Below are 22,371 nucleotides of genomic sequence, written 5' to 3' on the forward strand. Positions count from 1 at the left end.
GGAAGGGCATTTAGTTAGGTGGGGTGGTGACATACCTGAACTCTACCACCTTTCTGCCATCATCAGAGTTAAGCTTTGGGTTGAAAGCCCCATGGTTAACCTTCATGCCCTGCTGACAATGGAGGCATTTATTTGGCCAATTAAGGGCCCCATCCCACCTTTGCCAGTATTAACCCAGCTGCAATAGGTCTGAAGCCATGTGGCATGCATGACAGATGAGACTGCATGCGCTGCTTGTCACCTCAGGCACTGTAAAAGGCATTCAGTGACTGATCAAAGGACAGGACATCAGGAAGATGGGGCTGGGGGTCTGCTATGAACTACATCCCATTCCCTTGCTTCCGACTCTTGTGTCTTCCTCTACTTACAACTCGTGCCCCATAAAACTACCCACCGCCCCTGCATGACTTACATGCAGCCTGGGTCCTCTATGATCCTGGGACTCCAAGGGGTGTTCTTCTGGCAGTAGCTATGGCCTCCTCAGTGGTACTGCTGAGCCTATAATTGGCCAGCAGCTCTCACTAGATGTGGGACTTCTGCTCACAGAGAAGGCCCGCCGGTGGCCTCCCTGCCGGATTGGCTTGTGGTTCAGTGCGCCTTCGTGAAAAAAGGCACCCCGGGTCTCTCGCAGGCTTTTACAACCAACAGGTGAGAACACCCCCCCCCAATGCCTCACGGTTCTGCCCCTGCATACTAAAAGTGTGGCCGTTAATTAAAGAATTAAGAACTCCAACATAAAAACGAGACAACTGTGCTAGTTAGGATCATCATCGCTGAACACCAGACTGAATAATAACCATTTCTGTCAGGCTCCAGCCACTTATTAAAATATATCACAATAAAGTTCAAAGGCAGAACCTGTAGAATCAGAGATTCAGGAAATGATGGCAAATTTAAAATTGGAAGGAAACCAGATTCAAATAATTGTTATTTAAAATCATGTTGTGCATGAATTTAACACAATTGATTAATTCAAACAGCTGAATCAAAAGCGTTTGATTAAGGACCACATCATCCATAGAAGATGCTTCAAAACTTTAAAAGTTTGCTTTACATGCACCACATAAAATTTGCCGAGCAACAGATTTTACTTTTATATTCTATAGCAGTTTAAAAAACAGAAACTCTTCCTCCAATTTGCAGATTCTACTATGCTATTCTTTAATGACAGTCGCCAAGCAGTCTGTGCACCGATCACATATTCATCACACATATATTTTCCAAATACTACCCCTGTTAGACATTTTTTGGAACGCAATAACACACACACACACACCTCTGTACAATTCTTGTTCTTACCCGGGGTGTCAAATAGTACGTTATATGTCCAGGTGGAAGTGAAACACTGCGTCTATGACACAGGGATCCAGATTTCAACAACAGATTCATTAACATTGAGATTGTCTCTGCTCCTCGGGCTGTTTAATAGGTAGGAAGGTGCCACGCTGCCATCAACTAGCAGAGGCATGAACATGCACCAGCAGAAAGGCAAATCCCCGCTGGCTGAAGTTCAGTTAACTAGGGAGCACTGGCAGCTTCCACGAGCTGTTGCACATTGGAATGTGCAAAGGAAATGAAAAGACCAATCAGGAGCTGTTTATATCCAGGCAAGGAATTCTACAGCTGCATATGTGCACAGGAAATACTTCAAGCTTAATCTGTTCTTCTGACACCCTCTCTTATGGCGGAATCATTGAAGTCGAGTGGAATATCAAATATTCAGTTAGTTGTCTACTTTATTTATTTTTTAATATTGACTTGACATACCAAAATTGGCCAAAAAGATTATTCTCTGTATTTTGTACAAATAAACTAATACGTTGGAAACGTTGGGACAACATCCAGGCTTATACAATCGATATATTTAAAGAATGAAGAAATGAAATCAGGCATTGTGAAAATTCAGTCAAGTGAGCTTTGTAGGAATTATTGACGGGTTTTCAGCTGCATCTTTACAAAAAATCTTAGTCCCTTGTTGCTGAATAAAATAGATCAATGTTGCTCGAGAATTATGCTGAACAATATTTCAGTACTTGTGGCCAACTTTAAAATTAATTAAACTAATCAATTTAATTTTTGCCGATAACACTTCCCTTGTTTGGAATTATTAATATAAATTAGCATGGCTTGATGGGTAATTGAGTATTTTACATCTAGCTTTGCAATTTGTACATCCAAAATAAACAAATATAGTTGACCTTGTAGGTTCCTGGGCAGCTGTGTGGTAATACTGATGAATTATTGTGATCCTCTATTCAGGTTAGCATAATAGTAAGCTTGATTGTGGTGAAATTTAGGATTTAGAAATAGGAAAACTTAGCATTTTTATAAAACTTAAAGTAATTTACATATTAATGAAACACCACGGGCACGATTTAATGGCTGCATTGCACTTGAGCGAGAGAGCACGACACAGCTGTTTGATTGCGTGGGGGCCAAAATGAAGAATTGTGCCGGACGCCGATTTGTTCACGATCTAAGCGGCCCGCTCCCGTTGCAAAATCAGGATCCTGCCATGGCACAGCAAGAAACCAATAATCACCACTTACGGCCATATCCCTACAATTAATGGGAAAGACCCCCTATCTAATGGCCTCCCATGATCTAACCACGTCCTCAGCAAGTGGTCACGCAGGTGACAATTAGTACACCTATTTAAAAACGTGAAGTAGGCAAAATGGCTGCTGAGGGGACCATCCCAGTTCGTGTGCACCCATTTTGGGGGCAACCCCAGCCCTGGCCTGTCAGTCCCAGAACCACCCATAACTCCCACTGACCATGGATGCCTCTGGCCACGTGCCTGAAGGCTATTGTTAATAGCAACTTGGCAATCGGGGTTAAGGGAGCATTTCACAGCACCCAAGTGGATTCCTGTGGGGAGGCTTGCCATGTAGCATGTGTGGGTCATTGCCCAGCATCCCAATCAGACTGTGATGCCTGGACACTGCGTCAGAGTACTGTAGGAAACAATACCACAGACATAGCGGCCAATATCTGAACATGCAAGGTTACGGAGTGAACTCAGTGATCCTCGACCTGTTTAGGTTTCCGTGCTCTACCGCGGCACCTAAGTGTGTCTCCAGGATGCACGTCAGAGGTGGAGGCAGCCTAATATCTCCTGCGTCCCATGGCCTTCGATGCTCTTTGTGGGCATCCTCAGGATCCCTGGAGCCGGAGGGCGCCAGCTCACTTGCCAGCAGCACTTGCCACACCGTGCCACCCTGTTCTGGTAGCTGACTACGAGACGCACCCTTGTCGGGGTGGGGGGGTTGATCATTGGGGGAATGGTGACCGCCATCACCACTCCGTAGGGTCCCTCCAAGTTGGCACCCAGCTCCGTCCTCCCAGTCGGTGCCCATAGGACACTGGGGTTCACCTCAGAACAGAGCTGGATTGCGTTCCGGCTGCCCCTTTGCCATGTGGCTCTGCCAGCTCTGGAAGCTCCCCAGTGTCTGCAGCGTGGTGCTGACACCCTCGGCAATGCTCCTCAGTGACTGGGACATGCTTTGAAGGCACTGGCAATGCCCATCTGAGACTGGGACATGCTCCACAGCATGTCATCAAAGTCCATGTGGGACGCTGTCGAGGCGCTCAGCCATGGCCAACTGAGCCATGCCTTGGACACCTCCACTGTCCACTGCAGTCGTCACCCCAGCAGTGTTGGCCCCGGTGCCACGCATTGCTGGCGTGATCTCCTGCGCCCTTAACCTCTGGAACTCCTCCAATCAGCTATGGACCAGCCGCACTCTTATCAAGTGCACCAGCTCTAGGAAAACCTGATCCAGAGGCTTAGCATCTGACCTGGACCCAACTGGGTCCTGGGATCCTGCAGATCTCCAACTGCCATCTTGTCTGTGCATCCCTGCCTCCAGCTAATGTGCATTCACAACTGTGTGGTGCTCAGCAGAATGTGCCCCAGAAGCCTGATCACTACTTCAGCCACCAAGGTGTGTATCTCTGCGCTGGTGGAAAGTGGGGGTGACAGCTATGCTGCGCATGCAGTGATCTCCTCGGAGCTCCCCTCCGAGGGGTTTCCATGGGAGGCCTGAGGGATGGGGGGGGGGGGGGGGGGGGCAAGGGGAGAACGGAAATCCCCAGATGGGCCGGCACCGTCGAATTGAGATCCTGATGACAAGAGTAGACATGTGTTCTGGGAGGGATGGGTCAGTCTGTATGGCATTAACAACTCACATGTGACAGGTCAGCTGGGTGGGGGCCGGTGGATCCTCACCTCTATGTCGGTGACTGATCTGTCCTCAGCCACCCTCCATGGCCTCCAGGGCCCGTTCCTCAGAGGAGGTGAGGACTGATGTCCAGCACCCTGCTTGGCCCTCTCCCGTCTGTTGAGGGCCAACTTTTCCTGCAGGGACATAGAGGGGGCCATTATTAGCTGCGTTCATTACGGGGGGGGGGGGGGTGTGATGTGGAAGTGATGGCGGGGTCGTGGAGTGGTGGCACTGCTGAACATGGATGGGCTGGGGCACGGTACGGTGCTGGGCAGGAGTGATGTCAGAGGCCCAGTGTCAACCCACCAGTGCAGCACGGTGGTGGCCGTTAATCTCTTGCGGCATTTGGTGCCAATCTTCCTGGTGATACTCCCCAAGCTGATGGTACCTCCCAGGCGGCACTGGCTGCCCTCTGGCTGACCACCTGTGCCCCTTGGGGGAACAAGGCGTCCCGTCTGGTCTCAACTGCATCCAACAATCTGGTCAAGTTGGCATCCCGGAAACACGGGGGTTGGTCACGTCGGTGGCATGGCTGCGAGATGTGTGCAGTTTTCTCTGCAGGATTGGTTTAAGTGCTGCTCCCCCCACGTTGGCAGGAAACTCAGACATAGTTCTGGCAAATCAGCTGGCAGGACCATCATGTGCTGCATAAAGTCCATGGAGCTATGTTAAGTGGACCAATTAATGTTTGATGCCGGTGATGGCATCGTCGAATCAAGCGTTGGAGAGCTCACAGTAGTTCGCTACCACTTAGAAACTTTTCCATGAAATCGCGCCCAACAGTTACCTTCTTTCGTTGTGTCTTTTTTTGCAGAACAGAGGCTAATGTGAAACCAGATTCAAGTTGAATGATTTTAGTTCCTTTAGAGGTACCTTTGGGTCCATAACAACCAAGGTTATGCACACAAGGACAGTAATAACCAAATAGTGTGCAAGGAAAAGCTGCTCAAGTATTCAATGATGCATTATATTCTGGATCCACCTACACTAAGCTGCCATATCAGAGATGATGTGGATCTTAACACTTGATTTATACTACACCGGTTTAGCTTCAGTATGATGATATTATTGCTTCATGCTAACTTTCAATTTGTAGCGCAACCTCTGCAATTCTGAAACTAGCCCATCCATATCATCATGTGCAGTCTTCAGGATTCCAACACACATATTCAAGAAACTGAAATGCAGAAAAACCTGACGCAGTGATGATGCACAGTTTCTTTATGTGATTAGCATGCTTTGTAAACACGATCAAATTTAGCAGTCAGTAAATGCACATCTGGTAAGGTGTCAACAAGCGTTCATTTCACTTTAAGCAATTCACTTTACATATTTCTACCTCACTCCAAAACCTAATCAACAGCTCGATTGTATATTGACGCTTTTGGCTATGATTGTATGTCATCCTTGTCATACCTGCAGGGGACAGACTACAGGTGAAATTCTCCGCCTCGCATCACCGGTAGCAAAGTTCCTGGTTTGTACCCCACTTAGCGGGCCAGGCACCTTATTCACCAGGCCCACATGATTCCCAGGACCTCTGGGCCAGTAATCACTATAGGGCTTGACAAGAGTGGCTTGGACGCAGTGGACCAAGGGATTAACTCTTTAAGGTAGTTGGCCCCAAAGTTCATTCAAGGGCCACCCTCCATCTCTCCCCCCCCCCCCCCCCCCCCCCCCGCCTTCCTTCCCTCTCCCATGCAAGTCCTGGACCAGTTCAAACGGAGTGAAGTGCTGTCAATTTCCAGCTGGCCACTTCAAAAAAACTCAAACTTGAAGAGAGATGATTGGAAAGTACTTAGTTCTGTTTTAAGTGATCCAGGATTGTAGTAGAGAGAAATCAAGTCTTTTTAGACTGTGTGAAGATTTGAAGAAAGTGTTTTTATTATACAGCGCACTGCAGAGAATCCGGCCTGCTTGTCTTAACGTTGACAAAGTCAGGTCGATTCTGGCTTACAATGGTCAAGAATATTGATTATATCTTTCCAAGGTTTCTCAGAATCGATTTACATATGCATAATTTAATCGGTTTGCGATTAATAGTACATTCAACCTGTCGTATAGGTTTCAGAAGCACGATTGTTTTCGGATGGTTTTTATCTGTACCTGAGCTTGTTTTAACTGTGTCGATGACTCCCTACCAGAGCACCCATTATATTGACAATGGTTCGTTCTCATCCTCAGTGTTCTTGACTTGCTATATTAATCGTGCTGCCCCACCCTCAAATGATTTAATCACCTTTTTTGGGGAAGAGCAAAAGACCCTCGCAGACTGGCCGGAGCCATTCTGAAAGCAACCGATCGCCCTATTATATCTGTGGTGACCACATTCCTAACCTCACTTGAGATGGTTTAAATTAGAATGAGTTTTTGTCCTCTAGTCTCTGCGAGTGGGCGGGGCTAGTGCACCGAGATATAATGCAGTTTTAATCCAGTCTATCACTTCCGATGATTTTTAAGTGTATTTTCTTATTAAAGCGATTATGCCTCTCAAACTCCCTGCTACATTGATGTTTATAAACATTGTGGTTAGAGCACTTGAGAACTGTGAGGGAGATGAATGGAGAAATGCCGTCAGCTAGGGCAGCACACTGGCATAATGGATTGCATAGAATTTGTTTATTGTCATGTGTACCGAGGTACAGTGAAAAGCATTTTTCTGCGAGTAGCTCAGTGAATTGTATAATAAAGATGCTTTCTTCAAAACTTCACAGGGTATATGAAAATAAAATAAAAAGAAAATACATAAAAGGGCAACATAAGGTACACAATGTAAATACATAGACACCAGCATTAGGTGAAGCATATAGGAATGTAGTATTAAGGCCACCGGATGGTAGTCATTGAGGCACGTTGCCTGGTTCTTTTTTGGCACCGGTATGATGGTCATCTTCTTGAAGCAGGTTGGGACCTCGGAGCAGAGTAGGAGCAGGTTAAAGATGTCTGCGAACACATCTGCCAGCTGGTCCGCGCAGGCTCTGAGGCATCCCGTCCGGACCCGTTGCCTTCCAAGGGTCCACTTTCAAGAAGGCTGATCTGACTTTGGAAGCTGTGACGGTGGATGTGGGTGTGTTTTGGGATGCTGGGGCACTCAATAGCGGATCAATGGTTTCTGTTCGAACCGAGCATAGAATGCATTGAGTTAATCAGGGAAGGGTGCGCTGCTGCCAGAGATACTGCTCGGCTTCGCTTTGTCACCTTTGTTATGTTGTTTAGGCCTTGCCACAACTGACGAGAGTCTGAAATGCAAGTCTGTGACTCTAGCTTGGTTTGATATTCTCTCATGGCATCCCCGATGGCTTTGCGGAAGTCATAACTGGAGTGGCTAGCACTGCTGCCTCACAGCACCAGGGACCTGGGTTCAATTCCGACCTTCGTTGACTGTGTGGACTTAGCACATTCTTCCCATGTCTGTGGGTTTCTGCCGGATACTCCGGTTTCCTTCCACAGTTCAAAGATGTGCAGGTGATGCGGATTGCCCATGCTCCTGGCAGCCAATTGCAATCCATCTCTGCTGCCAGAAAACGCGACACAGAGGCCTGGGAATTACTCTTGTTGTCTTTTTTTTTAAAGTACCCCAGTTTCAATAAATAAAACACTAAAGATCTATACAGTCATTTTTGCAGTTCTCAATGAAGTGCAAACCATAGGTTCCACGCAGAGCCGGCCCTAGGGTTGCTGGCGCCCCGGGCAAGCTGAACTTCAGCGCCCTTGGGGGGGGGGGGGGGGGGGGGGGGGGGGGGGGGGCCGAAGAGGGGCGGGGCTGAGGAGGGGGGGTGAGGAGGGGCCGGGGGGAGCGCCGGGCCGAGGCGGGGGGGGGCCGGGCCGAGGCAGGGGGGGCAGAGGCCGGAGGGGGGGCGGCGGAGGGGGCCGCCCTGGGGAGGGCGGCCACCGCGCATGCGCTGGTTGGCATCGGCCCGACTGCGCATGCGCGGGACCCGTGTCTCTGGCGCCCCCTAGCACATGGCGCCCCGGGCGACTGCCCGAGTTGCCGGTACCTTGGGCCGGCCCTGGTTCCACGTTTACTTCCAGTAAATTCTAGTATTGGCGCAATGGTAGCAATCTCGCCTGTGAGTCAGAATATCATGTGTGCAAAATTGGGCTCGGTAAAGTCCATTGTATTGGGTGGGACCTAAGCCCTTAGCATTGTAGAATGACATGAACAGCCATGTGCACACTGCTGATGAGAAGCAAAGCAAACACTCGCAGATCCCAGCACCGCCAGATTGGGGCATCACGTTCCAGCCTGCATTCTTCCTTAATCTCATATTGCTGAACTCAATATTAAACAGCTGAAGGACTGTTACTTACCCCACCAATGTTACTTAAATAGATCAACAACAATTTTCAGGCTAGTTCCTGTCTGATTTCTACTTACTGTTGACACAATTCTGCACATTCTTGGTGTCGGTGAAAGTTGTTTCAAATGGTGTGGGAGGTGATAAAAGTACTTTTTTGCTGACTTCAACACTTCTGCATAAACCACTTTCTCCCACAGAAGGGTGTAGAATTAGTTATTCCTTTTGGAATCAAGCATGATTAGTAGAATAAGTAGAGGCCAACCAGAGCAGGACAAGCTTCCAGATGAGTGAAGAGGCAGCAAGAGAAGTACTCTCAGCAGAAAATAGTATCCGTAGATGCTCTTTTAGGAGCTAATCTCCTTCCTGAACTTCAGCCAGGGTCAACGTTTCATATATCTGTGCTTCAATAAGGATACTCTTACTGAAATTTAACAAAATCTGAAGGCATCACTGCACCTTCAGAGCAGGGCCAGCATCTTATTGTCACTGGTTGTAATTAGCATTCTTCCTTAATCTCATATTGCTGAACTCAATATTAAACAGCTGAAGGACTGTTACTTACCCCACCAATGTTACTTAAATAGATCAACAACAATTTTCAGGCTAGTTCCTGTCTGATTTCTACTTACTGTTGACACAATTCTGCACATTCTTGGTGTCGGTGAAAGTTGTTTCAAATGGTGTGGGAGGTGATAAAAGTACTTTTTTGCTGACTTCAACACTTCTGCATAAACCACTTTCTCCCACAGAAGGGTGTAGAATTAGTTATTCCTTTTGGAATCAAGCATGATTAGTAGAATAAGTAGAGGCCAACCAGAGCAGGACAAGCTTCCAGATGAGTGAAGAGGCAGCAAGAGAAGTACTCTCAGCAGAAAATAGTATCCGTAGATGCTCTTTTAGGAGCTAATCTCCTTCCTGAACTTCAGCCAGGGTCAACGTTTCATATATCTGTGCTTCAATAAGGATACTCTTACTGAAATTTAACAAAATCTGAAGGCATCACTGCACCTTCAGAGCAGGGCCAGCATCTTATTGTCACTGGTTGTAATTAGCATAGCAATGAACTTTTGCAAATCTGGCTCCTTCCAGGCTCAGGATATTAGCAACATATTTGGCGCACTATGGAATTAGGGAGGTCACTGATCTCCTCCATACAAAAGAGAATTAACTTCAATCCATCATGATTTGCCGGTGGGGCGGGGCAGGAGGAAGCAGGCGGATCGAGAAGAAGGTCTGCAAGGATTGGAGGCTTCCCATGTCGCAGGGGGCAATTGACTGCTTGCACGTTGCTTTGAAAATGCCTCTAGGCTCACCCTGTTATATACCTTACCACACAGCTGGTGTATAGAGTATCGGCACTTTACACAACAATATCCTGAAATCAGTTATGATGATTTCATTCAGCAGAAGCTGTCCCTGCCATCTCCAACCAGAGGGTAGCTACTGGTTAACAATGGTTGCCCACTGATACCTCAAGTTTGCAACGCCCGGGCAAACGAAAGCCATGCTGTCACACAAAACATGGTAGAGCACCCTCAGAAGGGTTCGACTCAAAACTTGGATGAGGTACCGCATAGGGGACAATGGGAAATTTAAAGTGCAGGGAATTGACGGGGAAGGTGTCAAATAGGATAAAAACTGTTTTCCTTTTCCTTAACCCCTGCTTCACAGATTAACAGCGCAAATCATTTCGCAAGACAACTGGTGAGAGGTGTTTTCCAATTGCCTGGAGATGCGAACAAATTATTTAACTTTTTTTTCATTTGCGAGAGAAACAATCCACATTGAGCATCTGAATGTTCCCTTTTTAAATGAATAAATTATGAGGATATGCAGTGACTTGGAAAATCTAGTTGATTCAATATTCTCTCTGTAGAGAAATGGGCAAAAAAATTGAACGGAATTGGAGTAAAGCTTGAACCCACAACTTTGCCTCGGAGATGCAAGTGCCACTACTGAGCCAAATCAAAATAAGTAAGTTGCATCTAATGGTCTCCTACTCATTCACAGATATCATAAAGTGCTTTGGGAGTTGATTCCATTTTGAGTGAAACCACTGTTGTTTTGTAGATGAATGTATCAGGCAATCTGTGCAATACAAGGGCTCATAAACAACAATGAGATGAGTGTTGGGCATCTTGTTAGAGGGTCCCCCTTCATTGAAGGAGCAATGGGTGGCACAGAAATAGCTGTTGGAGGAGAGAAGAGGAGGCAGGCAAGATGAGGAAGGCAAGGATCCAACCTCCCTCTCATCTTCCCTAAGTAGAGGGCTTCTCTCATCCTCTGGACCTTCTCCATCACAACCTCCGGTGGGGTGAGTGAGAACCTTCTCCTTCAGCCCCAAAGCCATCTTCCAGTGAGTTTCTGTGAGCCGGCCAAAGCACTTCACACCTTCAGCGGACGTCAATGCAAGAAACCCATGTGCATGCCATGTTTAACATAACCAAATCAGGGCAACCAATGGTGGAGGATATCACAGCAAAATATTGACTTTCCTGCAAATGGATAAATTGAGAACATTAACAGACAATGACGTGATTATCAAGGAGCAAATCCAGGCTAACAACTGAGGAACGAGGCCGTCATCAGGATAAAGTATGTGGTTAAGAGGCTGCTCGATTGTGCTGGCTCAGAGCAGTGTTTGCACTCAGTGACATTCAAGTGAGTTTGAGCAGAAAATTGGGAAGGGGAGAAAAGCGAAACAGGCCAAATTTTAAACCAGGGATGGAATTTTCCAATTTTCTACCCCCAAAGTCAGCTTGGGAGAGAAAAAACAAGTACAGCCCACCAGCTGCGCTGCCGGCTTTTTCCACCACATTTTTTGACACTTTGAAAAGTGAAGAGGCAGGCTCCACGACATCATGCTGCAGGGGTGGGCTCTGAATGAAAGAAGAAACGCTCATGGAACAGCCTCCCCGAACAGGTGCCGGAATGTGGCAACTAGGGGCTTTTAACAGTAACTTCATTGAAGCCATATGACAATAAGCGATTATTATTATTATTATATGCTCGTGCAAAAGAGGGAATCCAGACTTTTAAAGTCGGATCCCCCTTACATCATTGACGGGGGACATCCTGCCAGCGTAAAAGCAGTTTTGTGGCTCCCACTCAATTCTCTGTCCCCCTCCCCTGTTCCTGCCCCCCCACACACCTCAAAAATGGGGGTGGAAAATCGCTCCTAGTAGTTTGCAATCTGATATTGGCTGGTATCAAAACATAAAACCAAGGGACACACATAGTCCTTTGACAATGTTACCCTTAGAGATATGCCAATAGGGAGAAGCAACATGTTTTAAAAAAGGTATACCACTGCTGTAATAGTGACCCACTCAAACATTTCAAATAAATAATGACAGATCACCCGATATACAGGGATACCAAGTTCAAATGCAAGATGCAAACTCTAATTCCCTTTGATCTTTCTCCCAAGTTGTTCGCAACAGTGCCCAGAGAAAGATTTGCCAAACTGAGAAATTCCAGACATTTCAGAAAGGTGGTCCTCTCAGTTGATTTGGAATATTAACCTCAGAATCCATTTGATCCCGAGTTAAACAATTGACATTACACCCAAAATGTCACATGAAGCGCATACCTCGAACTCTGTAACATTGTCTACCTCTGCCACACATCTGGAAGTGTAACCCACATTTTCATCTCCAGGCCCAACTATTCCAATACTCATTTGCTACCTTTCATTGACCACCTCAAGTTTCAGCTCATCCAAATATCTACCGCCCAAATACTATTTAAATATGACCCTGATGCGAGGTAAATGACTTCCAGTCTTTGAACATCTCAAACTTAAAATTATTGCCATTTTGTTTCCCTCCCTATCTTTGTAACCTCTCCCAGCATTATGTTGGGTAACATTGACTTAGAGCAGAGTAAGAAAGAGGTACTGCATGTTTTGTTACATGTGTGGTAGGTAACATGTGCTACTCAATTCTTGGCTAATGATAAGGTATTCTGAATCTCGATGAAGAAGATTCAAACTCGTCCAGTAGTAGCAAAAGGTTTATTGAGTAACTATAACAATAATTGCATGAGTTCTTTAACTTTGACCCCAGTGACCAGGTTAACAAGATCTAACTACAGTAACTATACGTAACTCCAATAGCCATCTGGACTAGTCTGCTATTGCCCTGCTCACAGTGCACTCAAGAGAGGTGAGACCACCCCCCCCACCCCCCCAAATGTGGTTGCCTTTTATTTCCCTGTTGTCCAGTCCTCTAGTGATCATGTGATGCTACTGATTACACATTAACCCCTTGTGTACATGCAGATATAGAGATCACTACACTGCTGAGGGAGTTTGAGGAACTAGGGATAACATATAAAATCAGGACCACTGAGCTAATAATCTCTGCATTACTACCTGACCCACAATCAAATTAATGAAGGGTAAATAAGATTTGTGAGCTCAACGTGTGGTTCAACATTTGGTGTTGGAGAAATGGGTTTTGGTTCATGGGGCACCGGCGCCTGTACTGGGGAAAGAGGAAGCTTGTTCCATTGGGAGGCCTTCGCCTGAACCATGCTGGAACCAGTTTACTGGTGAATCCCATAACTGGGGCTGTGGAAAGGGCCAGTCAGGGGAGGGTTCATGTGAGTGGAGATTAGGAAAGTTAAAGAGAAAGGACAAGGCAATATTGCAGGGTAGCAAGGTGGGTTATGATAACCAAAGTGTGACAGGAAGGGACAGAGCTACAAATAAGAGTGCACTGGCAAATAAGAGCAGAGTAGGGAAAAATGTTTTTTAAAAAGGCAGAAATAAAGGCTCTTTATCTGAATGCACACAATATTCAGAACAAGGTGGATGATTTAATGGTACAAATAGAAATAAATGAGTATCATATGATAGCCATCACAGACACACGTTTACAGAGACATGTTTACAAAGCGTGACCGAGATATTTAAGGGTAATTGATATTTCGAAAGGACAGGATAACAAGAAAGGAGGTGGAGTGACTCTTTTAATAAAAGGATGAGATCAGAACAGTAGTGAGAAATTATCTTGGTTTGAATGATCACAATGTAGAACCCAAATCAGTTTGGGTGGAGATAAAAGGTAGTGAAGAAGCCGCTTGTGCGAGAGTGTGAAGTTCTAGGTGAGCGACAATACGGAAGTGATGACTATTAGAAAAACTCAATATTTATTTAACCTACCAAATAAAACTCCTATTCCCCAAAGGATGTCCCGCGCCTGGGCCGGGGTATTTATGTCCCATGGAACCATTACTTAAACCCGCCCCCTTATCTGGGGAGATCATACTCAGGTGAGATCACGGGAACTCTGCTGTTGCAGATCTCGTGTTCTTCATTCAGGTTTTATCGAGGGGTTTCTAGGGCTCCTGACAGTAGCTACATTGTAGGACAGAGTATCAATCAAGGAGCAATATATCTTGTGAAAAAGGTACTACCATAATGGTGGGCAAATTTAATCTTCATATCGCTTGAATGAATCAAATTTGCAAAAGCCTGGAGGATAAGTTCACAGAGTGTATTTGTGACAGTTTCTTAAAATAATAAAAAAGTTTCTGAAACCAACCAGGGAACAGGCTATTTTAGACCTGGTAACATGTAATGCTACAGGATTAATTAAGGACCTCATCATAAAAGAACGTCACATTCAGTTTAAGGATGAGAAATTTGGATCTGAATTTAGTGTCTTCCTGAAATAAAGACAATTACAAGATTGGGGAATTAATAATGGAAAACAAGAAAATAACAGAGCTCTGAACAAGTATCTTCACAGTAGTCAGCACAGAAATAATTTCAAGAATATTAGAAAACCAGGATGTGATAGGAAGGGAGGAAGGTATACCAATGATCACAAGAGTAAAAGTTTTGGAACACTAAAGGGCTAAATGCTGGCAAGTGTCCCGAATTGGCTGCAGAGATAGTGGACGCGTTGGTTGTAATCTTCTAAAATTGTCCAGATTCTGAAAGGTCCCAGCAAATTGGAAAATCACAAATATAAACCTCTGTTCAAGAAAGGAGGGAAAGAGAAAGCGGGAAACAGATAGCAAGGATCTATAGGCCAGTTAGGCTAACACAGATCACTGGTAAAATTCAGTACCAGGGTACTGCCCGGGCATGTCTCTCTCCACTTGGGGGCTATGCATACCCATGTGTCCCAACGAGTTTCTTTCAACCGGTTCCCGTTTTTAAAAAGCAGTTGTAAATATCGCCATTTCAACCAAGCTTTTGGTCACTCCCAGTAATCAGAGTCATAGCATTTTACAGCACAAAAAGAAGCCATTTAGTCCATCTGCGCTGGCCATCAAGCACCTATCTACTCTAATTCCCATTTTCTAGAACTTAGTCCGTAGCCGTCTATGCTATGACATTTCAAGTGATCATCTAAATGCTTCTTAACTGTTGAGCATTTCCACCTCTACCACCCCTTCAGGTAGTGTGTTTCAAATTCCCACCACCCTCTAGGAGAAAAAATATTTCCTCACATCCCCTATAAATCTTCTGCCCCTCACCAAAATCTATGTCCCCGGTTATTGACCCTCTCGAACGAGAACTGTTCCTTCCTATATACTCTATCTATGTCCCTCATAATTTGTTCACCTCAAACAGGTTCCCCCTCAGCCTTCTCTGCTCTATGAAAAACACCCTCAATATAGCCAGGCACTCCAACCAAAGCAATAGCCTGGTGATTCACCTCTGAATTCTCTATAGCACAATTATATCCTTGCTCGGGTGTGGTGACCAGAACTGCACATAGTACTCTAGTGGTGGTTTAACAAGCATTTTATAAAGTTCCATCATAGCCTCCCTGCTCTTATATTCTATACCACAGCTAATAAACGCAAATATTGTGTATGCCTTCTTAAACACCTTATCTACCTGTCCGGCTGCCTTCAAAGATCTATGCACTCTAAGGTCCCTCTTTCTATCATCCTCCCATTCATTAAGTATTCCCTTGCGGTGCAGCATGGTGGCGCAGTGGTTAGCACTGAGACTGCTGCGCTGAGGACCCGGGTTCGAATCCCGGCCCGACCGGGACTCCGGTGCTGAGGACCCGGGTTCGAATCCCAACCCTTGGTCACTGTCTGTGTGGAGTTTGCACGTTCTCCCCGTGTCTGTGTGGGTTTCACCCCCACAACCCAAAGATGCGCAGGTTAGGTAGATTGGCCACACTAAAATTGCCCCTTAATTGGAAAAATAAATAATGGGTTACTCTAAATTTATTTTAATAAAATGTATTCCCTTGTCTTATTAATTCCCTTAAAATGCATCACCTCACACTTTTCAAGGTTAAATTCCATTTGCCACTGTTCTGCCCATTTGGCCAGCCTGTCTGTATCATCCTGTAACTAAGGCTTTCCTCCTTACTATTTACCACACCACCAATGTTTTATAATCTGTGAAGATACAGATCATATCTCCTATTTTCACATTTGGATCATTAAGGTACACTTCAAAACAATGAGGGACCCAGCACTGATCCCTGTAGTACACCACTGGGCACAGGCTTCCAGTCACAGAAACAACCTTTGAATATCAAGCTCTGTCACCTGCCACTAAGCCAATTTTGGATACAATTTGCCAAATTGTCCCACATTCCATGGACTCGTACCTTCTTCATCAGTGTGTCATGCAGGATCTTTTCAAAAGCCTTACCAAAGTTCATGGGTGGGATTTGCCGACCCCAGACCGGATCAGAGAATCCCAGGGGCGAGGCGCGATTCCCACCCCGCCCTGCTCCGACGCCGGCTGCCGTATTCTCCACCGCCGCTTTCCGGACTGACAACTGTGTCTTTTCATGTCTTTTCCAAATTGGAGCAAGGTCACTTCAAGAGTTCAATCATGGGGCAGCACGGTAGCACAATGGTTAGCATTATGGCTTCAAAGCGCCATGGTCCCAGGTTTGATTCCCGGCTTGGGTCACTGTCTGTGTGCAGTCTGCACATTCTCCCTGTGTCTGCGTGGGTTTTCTCCGGGTGCTCCGGTTTCCTCCCAGTAGTCCCAAAAGATGTCCTGTTAGGTAATTTGGACATTCTGAATTCCCCTCAGTGTACCTGAACAGGTGCATGAACGTTGCGAATAGGGGATTTTCATAGTAACTTCATTGCAGGTAAGCCAACTTGTGACAATAAAGATTATTATTATTATTATTACGTGACAGATTAATGGCATCATCAGCAATTTGGGCAGGCTAACAGTCTATTCTAGCAGCCCGTGAGAAAACACCTTTCCATAAAGCTCTTTGTTTTGTACCTTTGTGGTCTGCAAGCTTCTCTTTCAAAGTAAACACAAAGACGTTGTAACCACATTGGCAGAAAACAGGGAAGCAAAGAAAGTAGAAAAGTCGTGATGTGTGCACAAGCATCCAAGAGGGATTCAGAAGATGAAACATTGCCCACCAAACTGACAACAGACGGGTGCTGAATAAAAGCAGCAACCATCGAAGGAATCAAAACGTAAACAAAGATTTCAGTGAAAACAACATTGAAAAGAAGCTTGCCACATGCTCTGCCTGGAAAGTTCTGGAACAGTGCTCCCTCTATTGTGAGAAGCATGTAAAGAAACACATTCTCTGCAAAGTAATTGATAGCGAAAGGGGTTTTGCAACACCTTTTGCAAATGTCAGAGGTTAGGAAAAGAAGCAAGGTAGTGCTAAAGAATTTGTGGCACCTTTGTGCTTATGCAAGTTTTCCGTAGTAAAAATGGCAGGAGTGTGGACACCATGGGACCATATGATGAAAGTATCGAATGCTGAAGTTCATAAACTGAATGATTTGAATACTTTGTCCAGACAAACAACATTTTTGAAGACATAGTAGTCCCACCTTTCTTGAATATGATGGGTGGGTAGGGGGGGGTTCATCCGAAGTCTGGTGGAACCAGTAAAATCAGACTTGAAGATCTATGGTGAAATTATGGAGATATTGCAGTGCCATGTCTCACAGAAACCCTCATCGCCAAGAGGTTCAGGTTCTGTAAACATAACCAACAAGAAGGTGAACCAGCCACACCATTTGTAGCTACTTTGCAGAAACTAGCTGAATACTGTGAATTTGAAGATGACTTGAATGACACCATGAGAGACAGGCTAACTTGTATTTGGGTTAAGAAGCAAAGCTATCCAGAGAAGGTGGTTAACAGAAAGCAACTAGACCTAAAGAAGGCTTTAGAAGTTGCAAACTCTATCAAACCAGCAGCTATCAAAGCCCAAAATTTGAGCTCAAGCACAAAAGCTCATAAGGTATTGGCTGAAACCTGAACACCAACAGGTTCAAAATTGCCATCAATGTGAAAAAACCCAAGCACACAGCAACTGATTGCTGGAGTAAAGATGCAAAAAATTGTCGTATAAACGGGCACATCTAACGTACGTGTTGGAGAAAGAAATAAATTTAAAACAACAATTACAAAAAGCAAGAACTAAATACATCAGGTGAAAAATTGAATAGAGGGAAAAGTACCCATGCAATACAAAAAAGGCATGTAAGCATATGACATACTGATGACATCATCAGATGTTTCGGCAGGCGAACAGTCAGTTTATTCCAGCAAGTGAGAAAACAACTTTCCAATAAAGCTCTTGTTTGCTTTCTACCTTCATGGTCTGCAAATTTCTCTTTTAAAAATACCACACTGACTGTCCTTGACTAATCCTTGCCTCTCCAGATGTAGATTTATTCTATCCCTCAGAATTTTTTCCAATAGTTTCCCTACCACTGATGTTCGACTCCCTGGCTGATAATTACCTGGATTATCCCTACTTCCCCTCTTGAATAATGGTACAATATTAGCTGTCCTCCAGTCCTCTGGCACCTCTTCTGGTGCCAGCGAGGATTTGAAAATTAATGTCAGAGCCGTGGAAATCTCCTCTCTTCCCTCCTACAGCAGCCCGAGATTCATCTCGTTTGGGCCTGGGGTTTTATCCACTTTTAAGGCGGTTAATACCACCTGCCCCCAAATGCTAATTTGTTCAATTATATTACAGATCCTTCCATGATTTCTCGACCTGCGTTGTCCTTCTCCATAGTGAACATAAATACAAAAAAAAAATGTTTTTAAAACCTCACCTACGTCTTCCGACTTCACACACAGATTTCCAGTTTTACCCCCAATGGGCTCTATTCTTTTCCTGGTTACCCTTTTGCCCTCAGTATACCAAAACACCTTGGGATTTTCCTTTATTTTGCCCACTAATTGTTTTCATGACCTCTTCACTCCTCGAGAAAGGACCAGAGTCAGTCAGATGGTGAACTTTCCTTGAACGTATTGGCCATTGCCGGTGCAACCAACAGTTACTGGGTCACTTCTTTACTGGATGGACAATTGGTGGAAATGGAGGTGAACACTGACGCAGCCATTTCATTGGTCCCGGAAACTGTTTACCAAGAGAAACTATGACATATCACCTTGAAACCCTCAAAAAGAACACTTAAAACATATACCGGGAAACTAGTGCCATTAAGGGGCTGCATTGATGTAAACAAGTGGTTAACTGGACAGACCACAGACTTGTCCCTGCATGTCATTACAGGTAACTATCAAGCCCCAATGGGGAGATCCTGGCTGGAGAGAATTAAACTAAACTGGGCCAAGGTGACTCATGTCAGAATCTGAAGCCGTCTTGCCAAAAGATATTAAAGAAACATGCCATAAACTTTAACGGAGAGCTGGGAGCAAGAAAGAGATCAGTCAAGCTAAAGATTAAGGATTAAAGCCAAGGGGTGGAATTCTCTGACAATGAGGCTATGTCCTCACACCCACGGGAAAACGGGCGCGAATCACTCTGGACTTACCTGGAGAAAGTCCAGAGTGATTCTCCGTTTTGCAGGGGGCTTGCAGGGCCCTGGAGTAGTCCATGCGGCTCTGGTTGTCCCCAGATCGCGTGCACCCATCGATTGGTGGCTCCTGATTGTGAGCCTGGCTGTCCTGGAGGCACCCCCCCCCCCCCCCCCCCCCCATGATGGATCCCCCTCCCCCGCCAATGATAGATCCCCCCGCCACCAGGACGTCCACGGACTGAATCTGCAGCCGCCACTCTGACTGCCCGCCGAGTGGAACCATGAGTGAACCACACCAGCGGGAACCCGGGCAACTGCCGGCGGAGAGTCGCCACGGGGACCTTTCAATGGTCCCTGACCAGAGCCGGGTTGAACACGCGCGCACGATTTGCGGCGATTCTCCGGTCACCAGAGAATAAAAGTATTTTTCTGTGGCCAAGGGAACATACACAGTACGTATATAGTAGACAAAAAGAACAATTGACAGAGTACATTGACAAATATTACATTGACAAACTGTGATTGTGAGGAACGGCACAAGGGCCAAGCAAAGCAAACACATGAGCAAGAGCCGCATAGGGCGTCGTGAATAGTGTTCTTACGTGAACAGATCAGTCCGAGGGGGAGTCGTTGAGTAGTCTAGTAGCCGTGGGGAAGAAGCTGTCCCTATGTCTGGATGTGCGGGTCTTCAGGCTCCTATATCTCCTGCCTGATAGAAGGGTCTGTAAGAGGGGTCTCTTGACAATGCTGTCTGCCTTCCTGAAGCAGCGGGAGGTGTAGACATAATCAATGGGAGATAGTGCAGTAATGCTTTGGAATGTCAGCCTAAATTATTAAACAAGTCCTGGAGTGTGAGGTGAACAGGCTACCAATTGCACCACATCTGACACTTGTCAAATTCTCTCGAACATTAATAGCTCAAATCCTCTAAAGGGGAATAAAGCCAGCATTGCCAGAATTCAGACAGTCAAAGGTGAATGGAAGCTTTATTTTTGGCTTTTGAACATTCACCAGGAGTTTAAAAGTATTGAAGTTTTAGTGTCGGTACAGATTATTCATGGATTGTCATACGTGATGAATATTACACTGACCAAAGTCAGGTAAAATAAAAAGCATTGTGCAGGAATCAAAATTCATGAACAGGAGTTGATTGTGGCGCACAGCGTGTGTGGCACAAGTAAAATAAAATCAATATAATACAAATGTCTTTCAGAATTCCTAATACCCATTGGGATAGGAACACAACAAATAGAATTAGGAATAAGGCTTAAATAGTTCAAAGTACCCCAAACAACAAATGTAACAAAGAGAATATATTTTACTCCAAGGTCTTGAACTAATAAACATAAAATTCTTCCTAACATCATTAGTAAAAGCTTAAACAAGAGGTGACAGGGATAACATGTTGCTCGAACCCATTAGCTTGGTCATATTTCAAGATGTATTGACACTGGCACTGCAATTAAACAGAGAGCTAACATGTCCTGTGAACGACCGCCTTAAAATAATCTATACCTGTGAATAGGCATCTTTAAAATGGCCCATTGTAGGCTATTTACCATCAGACTATTATAAAAGATATATGAAGGGCAACACGGTGGCGCGGTGGGTTAGCCCTGTTGCCTCACGGCGCTGAGGTCCCAGGTTCGATCCCAGCTTTGGGTCACTGTCCCGTGTGGAGTTTGCACATTCTCCTTGTGTTTGCGTGGGTTTCGCCCCCACAGCCCAAAGATGTGCAGGGTAGGTGGATTGGCCATGTTAAATTGCCCCTTAATTGGAAAAAAATGAATTGGCTACTCTAAATTTTAAAAAATAAATAAATAAAAGATATATGAATCTACAAATATACATAGGTGTCTCTAAGATAGCCAAATACGAGTTATTTACCATCAGGCTATTCTAGAGATAGGAGAGAAAAAAGGTTAATAAAGAGACAGATTTTACACAGCCAGCCCACACTCTTCTCTTCTGCAATAGGGTACAGTCAAGTTCTGTTCCCCGCCTTTTTCGTCAAACAAGTCTCTCAAGACTTTATGAGTATGCCTCTGGTGTTCTTTTAAAAGTTTTGAAGTTGAACTAACTTTTGGATATCCATGTTTTAACAACAAAGTGTTAGCAGTTTTAATAATAACAAACTGTTAGCAGACTTAACCTTTTGTGGACTCTAACACTTTTTTTATTACTGTAAAATGTTTGTAATAAAACTCCACTAAAAATGAACTGTGCATGTATTAACTTAAGTTTAAAATTTCTAGATGCTCATTCGGATGTCCTAAGCGACAAGGATCCACGCTGAAAAAGTAACAATTTAGTATTAAGCGACTTACGTCGACAATTCCCACCAGAACTTTACTGAAAGAACGTATCTGAAACGATTTAACTGATTTCAAAACTGGAAGAGTAATCTCCCTCTCGTGTGAACAGTTCTGTCTTGCATAGGAAAATAACGTTCTCTCTTTCGGTGGCTTTGTCAGAAGCAGACTAGGCAAGATTAACCATCCAGGTCAGAAATCCTAAATCATTCACGTACAAAGAGAGGACCCATTGGCCCAAATTACATTTCCTCATTCTATTTTTCCCAGATTCTTGTATAACATGTGGAAAAAAAATGGCAGTAAATTATAGGATTAGCCTCAGCAGACAGAATTGAACACAAACTTTCAGTGGCTTTCAAACTACTTGTCATACTACAAAACATCAGATAAAGTAAATTAGAATTGCTTCTGTTCAATTTGCCATTGGGCAAATGCTCATCATTTCCATTCAGTTACTGAGCTCTAAAGGTAGCAATTGTGTACTGCTCATTTTTAAACGGTTCACCGAACTTGCAATCCAAGACATTTCAACAAGTATAAGAAAATCTGAATATCAAGAAAGTATTCTGGATAATCTTTACCCTAATGTATAAAATGCACGCAACAATTAGCAAGAGTGAAGGCAAAACTCAGAGATGATCATTTGCACGGAAATGATTTATCAGAAAACTATAAAATAAAGTATTGTGCAAGGAGCAAAAGCATATTGTGATGGCATACAGCATAATGATTTCAAATGAAGAAAAGCTTAATTGCTTGCAGATAAACTGA

General features: G+C 44.8%; 1 protein-coding gene across 3 annotated transcripts in view; it reads right to left on the minus strand.

Moving 5' to 3' along the window:
- Window positions 1-22,371, minus strand: part of sntg2 (syntrophin, gamma 2) — a 1,464,242-nt gene that overhangs the window by 1,201,330 nt on the left and 240,541 nt on the right. The window contains exon 1 of one of the 3 annotated variants that reach the window (XM_038800367.1): window positions 8,605-8,623. The exons of 1 other annotated variant lie outside the window; for it this stretch is intronic. The gene's annotated coding sequence lies outside the window, so the exon portion shown is untranslated. Of the gene's footprint in view, window positions 1-1,299; window positions 1,510-8,604; window positions 8,624-22,371 lie in introns of those variants that run through there. One more of the 3 variants, XM_038800366.1, reaches the window with a different exon arrangement.

Source organism: Scyliorhinus canicula, chromosome 6, assembly GCF_902713615.1.
Source record: "Scyliorhinus canicula chromosome 6, sScyCan1.1, whole genome shotgun sequence".
Taxonomy (NCBI): domain Eukaryota; kingdom Metazoa; phylum Chordata; class Chondrichthyes; order Carcharhiniformes; family Scyliorhinidae; genus Scyliorhinus; species Scyliorhinus canicula.